Here is a 9775-nt window from a genome sequence, read left to right as displayed (position 1 = left end):
CTGGCAGGGGAGGACAGTTAGGGGTGATCAGGCAGGCAGAGGCAGTTAGGGGCAATCAGACCAGCAGGGGAAAGCAGTTAGGGACAATCAGGTAAGCAGGCAGAGAGGTTAAGGGTGATAAGGCCGGCAGGGGGCAAGGTAGGGGTCATCAGGCCAGCAGGCAGAGGGGTTAGGGGTGATCAGGTAGGCAGGCAGGCAAGTGGTTAGGAGCCAGTCATCCCGGATTGTGAGAGGGATGTCCGAGATTAGAGAGGGTGCAGGCCAGGCTGAGGAAACCCCTCCTCTGTGCACAAATTTTGTGCACCGGGCCTATAGTATGGTAATAAATGTCAACTTCTAGTCACAGTGCAGGACAGATGGATACTCAGTAGAATTCATGGCTCTTCAAGCCAGTGTTTCCCCAAGAGTAAATACTGCCTCAGTTATTCTGGAGTATGTACTGTCTTGGTTAACGTGATTGGAAGGAAGTGAATTTTAATAATACTTTTCTTCTGACTACACAACTTCTTTGAAAATGCCATATTAATATCAAATTCTCTCTCCCCCAGTTTTTTTGGGTATTCATTTCATTTAACATATATTTTTATTGATTTTTTTTTAGAGAGAAAGGGAGGGGGAGAGAGATAGAAACATCAATGATGAGAATCATTGATTGGCTGTCCCTCCCACCCACCCCCTCATCCCCCATCCTCCCTCCCCCACATGCCCCACACTGAGGATCAAGCCCATAACCTAGGCATGTGTCCTGACCCAGAATTGAACCGTGACTTTCTGGTTCACAGGTCGACACTCAACCACTGAGCCCCGCTGGCTGGGCTGGGTATTCTTAACACATAGAAAGGACTCCATCCTATGAGATCAAATGTTATTCTTTATCTGGCAAGATCAGGTTGGGTTAATGAGCAGGGGCCTGCCCCTGATGCCTTCGCATTTGTCCCGACAGGGGTCCCCTTCTTTGGGAATGGCATTTTCAAGGGTATTGTGTGACCCTCTCCGAGTCTGCAGTAGGCTCTAGTTGGATGGGAATAATTTCACCTGCAATATTTAGAGCGGGGACTAATGAATCTTCATATCTTTTCAAACTCATCTATTCTTATTTAAAAGCAATGAAAAGTGGCAGTTTGGAAAGATGTACTTGCTCATTGGTGCAATAAAAAATAGATGGCATTGCAGCACAAGGTTTTTAATGTCCTTCCCCAAGGGGAAGAAAGTAACGGCTATAAGGAATTAGAATTTAACTCCTTGCTCTTAGTCCTTCACAAAAGTTCACTATCACTTTTACCTTTTTTCAAAACTTCCCCCCTATAACTTGCTCAATTCAAGTGCAGAATATTTTACGTTCACAAATACCCGTTCATATTTTCTTACCTATATTTGGCATATTGGTAACAAAAGAAAACTTTCATTTTTGAATTCCCTTTCTAAAAAACTCAAAGGGCTTTAGAGACTTAAATTCAATGTGCAGAATTTAGACTTTGAGTTATCACTCTTCCCGGTTTACAGATGAGTAAATAGTACTGAGAGGCAACCTTTATCTCAGAATTTCTAACATAAAAAGAGGCTCAGGAGAAAAATCTAAGCAAAGGCAAAGTAAATGTCCTTGAGGCAAAATGGATAAATGCATGTTAGGGAAAGGAGGCTTTTAGGATTACAGTTTCATAGGAGAAGGAAGACCAGTGTTACCATCTGGAGGACAGAGTTAAGCTACTAAGATTTTTTCAGTGGTCTAGTACAGCGGTTGGCAAAGCATGGCTCGCGAGCCACATGCGGCTCTCTGGCCCCTTGAGTGTGGCTCTTCCACACAATACCACGTGCGGACGTGCACGTACAGTGCGATTGAAACTTCGTGGCCCACGCGCAGAAGTCGGTTTTCGAAAAGGAGATACACAAAACAAGCATACAAGACGAGTGTGGATGGGAGAGTTGGAAGGGGTCAACCTCAGCGAACGTACCTCAATCAGATTGAGGATGTTTTTAGCAAAGGCCAGCTTAGGAGCACCCTAATTAAGTTAAGAACAATGTACCTACCTATATAGTTTAAATTTAAAAAATTTGGCTTTCTAAAGAAATTTCAATCGTTGTACTGTTGCTATTTGGCTCTGTTGATTAATGAGTTTGCCGACCACTGGTCTAGTAGAAAGAGTCAGGATATATTGCTTCTGACTGTGACTTTTTTGTTATGTAATTATGTGCTCTTAAGGATATAGTTTAATATTTTGGAGCTAAGCTTCCTCCTCTATAAGAGGAAAGGGTTACAACAGACATCACAACAAACAGCAATATCAATCTTGTTTCCTGTTGAGCCCACAGTGGGCCTTGGCATATTTTCAACATCATGCTCTAGGTAGCCATAACGCATTGATGAGAGTTAGCAATTAAAATCTCTTTGCCACCCCTGGACTGAAAGATTTCTAAGGTAGCATCTAGCATCCTAAGCTTCTCTTTCTTACACAGCTTGCTTGTATTTAATAACAATGATTTAAAACAAGGGGAACATTTGGAAAGCACCCATTATACCCTTTGTTAGATGGAAGCCTAGGGCAACAAAGCCCCAGACTAATGGAGTACTTAAAACATCACATGCATAGCCCACAGCAGTGGAGTGCTAATTGATGGGCTGTTGGGGTCTCACCTCAGGATATAGAGAAATCATTTGGTTTTTCCTAAGCATAAGCTGCACTAGTGATTTAAAACTATGCCACAAGCAAAAGGAAGGGAACACTTAGCAATAAAAGATCCTGATATTGGCAGCAATATACTATTAGATCTGTGAAATTTTTGTTTTTGTTGAGATAACACTCAGGCATAGGCTTGGAGCCCTATTCCCCTTAGCCTCCAGGACCTAACTGGGGAGACATACATTAGCAGGCTGTAGTGAGGATTACATGTTTTCATATTACTCAATGTAATTGAATACCCAGAACATATTGCTTACTGATTGCACTGATTAGGTCCCCAGAAATTGATATGGATGCATATTGTCCCAGTTTGTTTTATTGTTTTCTGGACTTAAAGCTTCTTTGGGCTGGAGAAATCAAGACACAAGAAACAAGGTGTTTTGAACCACATCATTGATTTATACTTGCAAATGGTGAATAGCCTTGGGGGGACTGAGTGCTTTTGTGTTTTGTGTGCCTTGGGGTATGATTTGAAGACTAGTCTCCTTCTAAAATGAGTCTATAAACTGATACTGATGAAGGAGGCTCTGCTTTTCCTCTGTCTACAAGTAGCTGCAATTCTTTGCAGAATTTCCTCCCTGACTTCCGAAGACAGTGCAGTGATACCGTTCTGGGGCCACAAAGTTGGAGCTACTTGAGGAAGTTTAAGGAGGTCAACCCAAGGGGAAGATGTCAGTTCCTCTGTATTGTTCCGCAGACACATTCCTTTTTCCCTCCCCACCCTTCTCATCTCTGTGTAGCAAGCACTTCTATTAGTTTGCTTGGCTACCATACGAAGCACTACAGGATGGGAGGTTTGGATATCAGAAAGTTATTTTCTTACAGTTCGAGATCAAGCAAAGTGCCAGCAGGTTGGTTTCCTCTGATGGTCACAAGGGAAGGTTCTGTTCCAGGTAGGTCTCTCTCCTTGGCTCCAATATCTCAATTTCTTCTGTAGTCACTGTCATCCAGTTAAAAGATCTGTCAGATCAGACAATGTTTCCTTTACTTGTGCAGACATCGTTTATGTGGAAAGGTATATGACAAACCTAGATAAAGAACATTTATATAATCAATATATAATTGTTATTGTGTTAGTTCCACTTTGAAGCCTCCATCAACTGTGCTATTTATTCACGCACAATTCCACAACAAAATCTTTTTCTCTCTTCATCCCCACAGCCAGCAGAAAACTCCAAAGTCTGTTTCAAAGACAGAACTTGATTAGCTATAACTGAAGATTTCCTTTTGTTCCAAATCTACACCCCAGGACAGGAATCCCATAATGCCATTCCCTGGATTTTCTTTGTTCTGATATTTTGTCCCTCTTCATTTCCAAGGCACAGTGATGAATACCACTGTTATTTTTTATTCAGATTTTTTGGTACACTTGAAACCCATATACTAATAGTAATCTTATTAACCAACTAGAGGCCCCGTGCATGAAATTCATGCACAGGGAGCCAGAGGGGAGTCCCTTAGCCCAGCCTGCACCCTCTCACAGTCTGTGAGTCCTTAGGGTATGTCCGACTGACAGGGAGTGGGCCTAAGCTGTCAGTCAGACATCCTTAGCACTGCTGTGGAGGCAGAAGAGGCTCCTGCCACCGCTGCTGCCCTGGCCAGCTGAGAGCCTGGCTTCTGGCTGAGTGGCACTCCCCTTGTGGAAGCACACTGACCACCAGGGGGCAGCTCCTGCATTGAGCGTCTGCCCCCTGGTGGTTAGTGCAAGTCATAACGACCGGTCGTTCTGCTGTTTGGTCAATTTGCATATTAGCCTTTTATTATTTAGGCTGTCACCCCAATAAATTAAATAAAAATGCAATTTCTTTGAAGACAAAGGCTTGGAAAGTATGTGGCACACTCCTAGATTCAGAGCTTCCTGTGAGGGATAAGGGCAAAAACCCAAAGTGGAGTCTTGAACCCCAGTCTCTGCTTTCCAGACCTTCTGTGTGGAGGAATCCAAAATGACTGTGATCAAACAGCCCAATATAAAGAACCAGATGGACTGAGGAGCTGTGGCATCTCACGGCATGTTCTGTGGCTGGGAGACTTGGCGTCACCTTGACATTATCTAAACTTTGATGAATATAAGCCAGACTCTCAACTTGATTTCCGTGTGTGTTTTGAGCCTGAGACACATACTTACATATTGTTTACAGCTGTGGCTGCTTACAAAAGCAAACCTCTGTGATAATGATTTTGTTTTGTTTTGGCAAGAAATATCATGCTTGTATTCCTCAATAAACCTCTTAACTTTTTTCTCTCTATGAAACCAACAGTTTTATCTGTCCTTTGGTATCTAATTAATGTCTCTAGTTTGGCTTTTATTTTAGGTGGATGGCTTCTTCCAATGTTATTTCCCCTGTTCATCATTTGTCTGATACCACTGCCAAGAAATAGCTCTATCTTGTGTTTGTTATGCTCCGCAATCTATTTGTGGGTAAAATACCTGAGTCTATTTGTCTTATGAACACAGGAAATTATGAGGTAACCATGACCAAAATACTCCTTTATGACAATGGATATCCAATTTAAATGAGAATATTTCTCAGGATAGTGGGTAGAAAGTGTGGCTTATCTATACATCAATGTCACTTTAAGAAATCTGAGAAGCAATATTGGGTCATAATTTTCTTCCAAATGTAAAACTTATAAGTCTTCAGTTGTGGCTGTCCTTCTTGTGTTTCAAAACTCCATAAGAAGCCATCAAACAAACATAACTATTATGTTGAAAACTGTAGGTTAGCAGGATAATGCTTTGTAATGTCATTGTATATCCCCTTTGGATAAGGCAGCCTTTTCCCCATTAAGTGTAGGCCAGGATACTGAGGCTTACTATTCAGGAGAAGAGGGTGTCTATCACTTAAAATAATAAATGACGATAATAACTGTAGTTAATGCTTATGAAGCATGTTATTTGCCTTGTATTGGTCTATGCAGTTTGCATTGAAATCTCACCTGATCCTTTATACTAAACACGCAAACATGTACATAAGGCTCACATGTGAACCATCGTAGGCTACTGAAATAGAGAAGAAGATGGGAACTTGGGGTCAATGCCTTTTTAGCAATAGCATAATACACTTCCCTGACATTTTCTCTATGTGTACAGAGAAATTCCAGGAATTTGCATATGGATTCCTCTAGGAATCTAGTTTGGAAGTAGAAATCTGGTAATTGTTTCTCATCAGACCCTGATCATTTTCTGGGATGTAGGTATGATCAGCTGCATCCCTTTCTGCCCCATCTTTGGGTCACCTCTAGGTATCTGAGTAGATAGTAGAAGTATTGAATTTAGGTGAAAGTTCTTTTTTTTTTTTTTTTCCAGGGGAGAGTGCGAATGCAGTCCCCTGCTGCCACAAATTACGCAGTCGGGTTTCCCACATTTGGGGAAATCTCAGGGGCCAGCATGTTTGGAGTGCAATGGCTAAGCCTCGCCCTGTGATCATGGTATCTCCGCTGCCAGGTAAGCATGTAAGTTCATATTTTTAAACACTCTTCTTACTGGCCAGTTCTGTGTCTACATAATATATGGGCACAAGTCACTCAAGACAGCTCTAGCCATGTTAGGCAATTCTGTCATTTCTTATCCTATAAAATGTCCATTTTCTTCACAAAGTGCCTTAATAGCTTACAATTATTCTGGTCTAAAATTTGTTCATTTTGCATTCAGACTGAGAAAATACTGTACTGAGAAAGATATATTTTTAAACAATGTATATTTATATCAAATCATCACATTGTACACTTTTAAGTAATGTTATACTTTAAGTAATTTAAGTAGCTTACCATTTTAATAAAATATAAAATAAAAATAATTTAAACAATTTAAATCCAACTCCATGGATTAAAGACTCCATTTAAATAGTGGTCAGTCTTACTAGAAAAATTGCTTGGTTACTCAAATATCTCAGCCATCAACCTTTCCCCCTGGGCCCTGGATAAATGTATGGAGGAAAGATGCACTTATGTACATATCTGGCCATGGGAAGAACAAAGAGTCCTTTGTCACCATGCCCCCTGGCTTTGCCCCAGGACTATGTCCCTAATCTGTGGCTTAGCTGCTTCCCAATGGACAAATATGTGGCTGGCATGACTCAAAATTTTGTTTTTCTCTCCATTTTTGTTTGGTCTATGTTATAAGGTATTCTCTTACTACAAGTAGAAGATCTGAAAGGTACAAAAATAATTTATAGACTAAGTATAGGTCAATATATATGAAAATGAATAATTAATATTATTAAATCATATTCTGTATGCCCTTCTTCCCAAAAGAAAGGAAATATGTGTTTACTAAAATTTGAAAAGAGGCTCCTGAGAGCATCTAATATGCTGGAATATACTACAGAAATATATTTCTTCATCCAAGAAATGAATATTCTCTCTGGGAATTGCATGGTCCCCAAATATCTCATTAATCCAATAAAATTTTTCAGTCTACCCTCACTTGCTGGTAAATTTCCCTCTAGTCTGGAGGTAGGAGGAAGTATACCATGAGTGAGGGTGGCCCATGTGCCCTGGAATTGAGGGTGAGGGTAGAATGTACAAATGTGAGGTGAAGTGAGTACTGGGGACATCTTCAAGGAGCTCGGTCTTCCCTTGTAGGCCCTGGGTTGCAAATGAGCACTGGACCCTGCTCTGTAAAAAGATAACGTGCATAAAGTGTATTATGTCACCTGGCACATGTTAGGCACTCAGTAAGTGTTGGTTTCTCTCCTGCTTCCTTCAACTCCCCTTGACTTGTCTTCCCTGTAGTTTTCTCAGAACTTAGAGATGTACAGAGCTGTTCCTCAGCTTTCTTCTTGACAACTGTGATGAGTAACTGATGTCTAGTGCTCCAATATTCTTTGGATGGGAGGGTCCTTATAATGTGAAGAGTGAAGTCCTTTTCTGCCCCATCCCCAGTGAGAACACAAACAAAACAACAACCAAGGGTTTTGTGAAAAGGGCTTGTTATATCCTACCAGATCTATCCATGTTTCAATCTAAAGGTTGGCTGACCTCCCATTTCCAATCTAAAGATGGAGGAATTGAGTTCTTTATTTGTTGCTCTGTTTTAAGGAAAAGGAAAACGATGCAGGGCAGGAAGTACTCTTTTAATATATATAAAAAGAAAAGAATAATAAAAGCTAACCCATATTAGGTCCTTACTTCTCTGCCCAGGCTCTGTTTTATACACTTCACAAATATTAGCTCACTGGACTCTCACAACAGCCCTATAAAGTAGTTTTCATAGATGAGAACATGGAAGTACCAAGAGATGAAGTCCAAGGTCACAGACTAGCAAGTGCACAGGGCCAGGATTTGAACTCAGGATGTTTAGGTCCAAAGTTACAGTAGATATGCATCATAACTTCATCTACATGTGTTATGAAGTAAAAATTAGCAAATACTTTAAATTTCACTGGTAATTATGACTTTTCTAAAGAACACAACCTATATCTTCATGGAGGGGTTGGTTGCAGAAAAAAATACACAAGAAAATCTGCTGGCAATAGAATATATTCAAGCTGCAAAGTGCCATTTTCAAGGGACAAAAACATTATTGCACATTAAAGAGCTAAAATTTGGGAGATTCTATGAAAAAACTATACTCCCTCCCCCTACCTTCCTTACAAGTAAGTACCATCTAACTTTGGACCGTTCCGGTGGAGTTAGATCAAGCAAATTAGCTCTGAAGAACAATGGACAACACTTGTCAAAGTAGGCTACCTTCATATCCATATAAATTGTGATTCTCCATACTTGCCCTTAATAAAAAGATTTCCAGGATGAAGGAAGGCGAGAGAAGGGTAACTAAAGATCAGACAAAGAGTTGATCTTCAGCTAAGAATTTTGCCTCAATTGTAGAGAACCTTTAAAGTCAAAGTCAGATGGCCCGGTCCGGCCGGGCCTATAGGTGCAGGTGGGTGCCAGGGAATTTGAAGATTCTGCTTCTTGTCGGTCTGGGACCCAATATCTGTATGTTTAAAAGGCTTCCCATTGATTTCTCTGCCAAAGATGTCTAAACCTATTCAAAAGCCTTGGGTTTCCTGCTTGCTTTAGGCACCCAGGCTCAGACTCCCACACACAACTCTGAAAAGTTCAGTGCTGTGTTTAGTACATTAAAAATCCCAGTACATTAACAAGGGCGATGCTTCTATCAAGTGAGCATTTTGCCTAAACTTAGTGCAGAGAGACACTATGAAGCTCCTCATTTCCATAAACATACTTGGAAACAGAACAATTTCTTCTGTCTCACCACTGGCCTTGAGCTCTGTTCACTGCCCTTGATTTAGACCAGGGGTGGGCAAACTTTTTGACTCAAGGGCCACAATGGGTTCTTAAACTGGACCGGAGGGCCGGAACAAAAGCATGGATGGAGTGTTTGTGTGAACTAATATAAATTCAAAGTAAACATCATTACATAAAAGGGTACGGTCTTTTTTTTTTAGTTTTATTCATTTCAAACGGGCAGGATCTGGCCCACAGGCTGTAGTTTGCCCAAGGCTGATGTAGACCCTCTCAGGCCCCACCCAGACCAGAGCAGCAGAGGAATGTTAGCATTTCATTGGTCAATGGTGACATCATGCTTTATTTAAATATTTGACTCTGGGGATTGGAGTAATTGAAAACATGCTTCTATTTTCAAAACACTACAGTAACACTGATTGTCTCTTATATCTGTAACATTTTTTCTCTTACATCTGTAAAATTTTTCTACACATACAAACATATCAATATTTTCCCAAATATAATGTTTTATTCTATTCAGTTCATTTGCAAAAGAGAGTGTTCAGTAACTAACAGATTGACCAATCTCTCCCCATTTCACATCCTCCCAATGTCCTTAATCTCTGTTCAATGGATATTTCAGGAAAACATGTGTGTGAGTGTCAGCACATGAACATGTATGAGCGTGTTGTGTGTGCGTATGTGCACATATTTGATGAGTCTATTAGCATAAATATTTCAACTTAGTTACACGATGGAGAATTGGAATGCTGGTGGAACACTTTATTACTTTCAAAATTATTCATCAGTACATAGCCACTTGGGATTTCACAGAGAATATTAGACTTGGAAGAAATATGAAAGACCTAGTTCAAAAGTTACATAATTTTTCTGGTTATAAAATG

General features: G+C 40.5%; 1 pseudogene; it reads right to left on the bottom strand.

Moving 5' to 3' along the window:
- Nucleotides 1-5982: 5982 nt before the first annotated feature.
- On the bottom strand, nt 5983-6131 carry LOC118657245 (annotated as a pseudogene).
- Nucleotides 6132-9775: the final 3644 nt, after the last annotated feature.

This window comes from Myotis myotis, unplaced genomic scaffold (genome assembly GCF_014108235.1).
Source record: "Myotis myotis isolate mMyoMyo1 unplaced genomic scaffold, mMyoMyo1.p scaffold_m19_p_5, whole genome shotgun sequence".
In the NCBI taxonomy this organism is placed as follows: Eukaryota; Metazoa; Chordata; class Mammalia; order Chiroptera; family Vespertilionidae; genus Myotis; species Myotis myotis.
This window is presented reverse-complemented; position numbering and strand designations above follow the sequence as displayed.